The sequence below is a fragment of the Notamacropus eugenii genome, chromosome 5 (genome assembly GCF_028372415.1).
Source record: "Notamacropus eugenii isolate mMacEug1 chromosome 5, mMacEug1.pri_v2, whole genome shotgun sequence".
NCBI classification, from domain to species: Eukaryota; Metazoa; Chordata; class Mammalia; order Diprotodontia; family Macropodidae; genus Notamacropus; species Notamacropus eugenii.
This window is the reverse complement of record NC_092876.1, coordinates 80822349-80825884: the sequence shown is the minus strand read 5'-3', so window position 1 is coordinate 80825884 and position 3536 is coordinate 80822349. Positions and strand designations below refer to the sequence as shown.

At 36.6% G+C, this 3536-nt stretch overlaps 1 pseudogene; it reads left to right on the top strand.

The window, feature by feature from the left end:
- The first annotated feature begins 2006 nt into the window (after positions 1-2006).
- Positions 2007-2865, top strand: LOC140508620 (elongation factor 1-delta-like; annotated as a pseudogene).
- The last annotated feature ends 671 nt before the right edge of the window (positions 2866-3536 follow it).

Here is a 3536-nt window from a genome sequence, read left to right as displayed (position 1 = left end):
ACCTTGTTACTCAACATGAGCAAACTGTTTACATCCCTATAAGGGAAGATGATACTTGCTAAACTTGAGAATTGTATATTTATTATATGTATATGTATATTAAATTGTATATTTATTGTATATTATAATATATATATATAAGGGATATACGTAGATAGAGGGAGTGGGTTTATACTCACATTAAATGATATGATGATAACAAATGTGATTTAAGGGTGCAAAAGGATTATAATGGGAGATGTAAAAAGGAGGAGGCAGAAAACAATAAATTACATCACAGGAAGAGGCACAAAAATATATTACAGTAGAGGGAAAGAGGGGAGGGAGATGAGCATTGTTTGAGAGGTACTCTCATCTGATTGGATTCAAGGAGGAAACAACAAACTCAGTTAAGTATAGAAATACAACTAGCTCTATAGGCAGTAGGAGCGGAAGGGGAAAGGAAAAGAGAGGAGGCTAAAAGGGAGGGAAGAAGTAATAAGGGAAAAGGGGAGTAAAAGGGGGAGCTGAAAGAAGAGAGGGAAGACTGAGGGAGGTGGTGGTCAAAAATTAAAACTATTGTGGAGGGGAAGGGAGAAGGGAGAACTGAAAGCATAAACAAGGGGAAAGGAGATGGAGGGAAAGATATAGACAGTAATCATAACTGTGAATATGAATGGGATGAACTCTCCCATAAAATGGAGACAGACAGCAGAATGGATTAAAAACCATAATCCAACAATATATTGTTTACAAGAAACACATTTGAAACAGGGGCACACACACAGAATAAAGATAAAAGGTTGGAGTAGCAATCCCAATCTCAGACAAAGCAAAAGTAGAAATAGATCTAATCAAAAGAGATAAGGAAGGAAGCTATATCCCGCTAAAAGGCACCATAGATAACTAAGCAAATTCATTACTAAATATATATGCTTCAAGTGGCATATAGCATCCAAATTCTTAGAGAAGAAGTTAAGGGAGTTACAGGAAGAAATAGACAGCAAAACTATACTAGTGGGGGACCTCAACCTGTCCCTCTCTGAACTTGATAAATCTAACCTCAAAATAAACAAGAAAGAAGTTAAGGAGGTGAATAAAACTATGGATAAGGTAGATATGATAGATCTTGGGACAAAATTGAATGGGGAGAGAATGAAATATAACTTTTTTTCAGCGGTACATAGCACATATAGAAAATATATAATAAATATATAAATATATTATTATATATTATAAATATAATATTATATAATAAATATAATAAAATATATATAAAAACCTCACAATCCAGTGTAGAAAGGTAGAGATAGTCAATGCATCCTTCTCAGATCATAATGCAATAACAATTATATGTAATCAAAGGCAATGGAAATATAAACCAAAAGTTAATTGAAAACTAAACAATCTAATCCTAAAGAATGAGTGAGTTAAACACCAAATTATAGAAACAATTAACAACTTCATTCAAGGAACTTACCATAATGAGATAACCTACCAAATCTTATGGATACTGCAAAAGCAGTTCTTAGGGGAAGCTTTATGTCTTTGAATATCTACATGAATAAAATAGAGAAAGAGGAGATCAATGAATTGGGCATGCAGTTGAAAAAACTAGAAAAAGAACAAATTGAAAATCCCCAAGCAATTACCAAATTAGAAATACTGAAAACCAAAGGAAAGATTAATAAAATTGAAATTAAGAAAACTATTGAACTAAAAAATAAAGCTAAGATTTGGTTTTATGAAAACACCAATAAAATTGATAAACCTTTGGTCAATTTGATTAAAAAAAAAAGAAAGAAGGAAACCAAATTATCAATATCAGAAATGAAAAGGGTGAACTAACCTCCAATGAGGAGGAAATTAAAACAATAATTAGAAATTATTTTGCCCAACTGTATGCCCATAAATTTGACAATCTAAATGAGATGGATGATTATTTTAAATTGCCCTTTCCCCACCATTTCCTGCTAGATTGGCTTTGGGACTCACCTTTTGCTGCTGCCCTCCCTTCTCATGGAGTGAAGATGGCCTCCAGCTTCCTGGTACATGAGAAGATCTGGTTTGACAAATTCAAGTACGATGACACAGAGAGAAAGTTCTATGAGCAGATGAATGGTCCTGTGCCTGTCTCTTCCCAACAAGAGAATGGCACCAGTGTGATCCTTCGTGACATTGCCAGAGCCAGGGAGGATATCCAGAAATCACTGGCCAGAAGCACAAGCACCAACTCTTTCAGTGGTCACAGTGGGGACCATAGTAAGTTGGTCACCACAATTTCCAATTTAGAGGCAGAGAACCAGAGTCTTCAGAGTGTGATTCAGGACCTATAGCTCACCATCTCCAAGCTTGAAATCAGGCTGTGCACCCTGGAGAAATGCTCCCTTTCCCACTGCTCTCTGGCTTCTCAGGCTCAGCATGTATCTCCCACACAGAAAGTGGAGCTACTCACCACATAACTTGCTAAGAAGGCAGCCACCCCAGCAGAGAGAAGATGAAGATGATGATATTGACTTGTTTGGTAGCGATGATGAGGAAGAAGACAAGGAGGAAGCCTGCCTTTGGGAAGAAAGCCTTCAGCAGTATGCAGAGAAGTCCAAGAAGCCAGGGCTGATTGCAAAGTCTTCCATCCTCCTAGATGTCAAGCCTTGGGATGATGAGACAGACATGGCAAAGTTGGAAGAGTGAGTCCACTCCATACAGTTGGATGGATTGGTCTGGGGAGGCTCCAAGTTGGTGCCTGTGGGGTATGGCATTTGGAAGCTGCAGATCCAGTGTGTGGTAAAGGATGACAAGGTGGGCACAGACACCCTGGAGAAGGAGATCACCAAGTTCAAAGATTATATGCAGAGCATTGACATCGCTGATTTCAACAAGGTCTAAAAGGCCCCTGAGTGTGTGTGAATCAGTAACCAAAATAAAGGCTGAGTAACAGGAGAGGAAGTTGAGCACTTAAATAACCCCATCTCAGAAAAGGCAATTGAACAAGCCCCCAATGAACTTCCTAGGAAAAAATCTCCAGGGCCAGATGGATTTACAAGTGAATTCTATCAAACATTTAAAAAACAGTTAATTCCAATACTATATAGACTATTTGGGAAAATTGTCAAAGAAGGAATCCTATCAAATTCTTTCTATGATACATATATGGTTCTGATACTTAAACCAGGAAGAGCCAAAACAGAGAAAGAAAATTATAGACCAATTTCTCTAATGAATATAGATGCAAAAATTTTAAATAAGATATAAGCAAAAAGAATTCAGCAACTTATCATGAGAATAATACATTGTGATCAGGTAGGATTTATACCAGGAATGTAGGGCTGGTCCAATATTAGAAAAGCTATTAGCATTATTGATTATATCAACAACAAAACTAACAGAAATCACATGATTATCTCAATGGATGCAAAAAATATTTTTGATAAAATACAACACCCATTCTTATTGAAAACACTGGAAAGCATAGGAGTAAATGGAACTTTCCATAAAATAATAAGCAGCATCTACCTGAAACCATCAACAAGCATTACATACAATGGGGACAAGCTAGA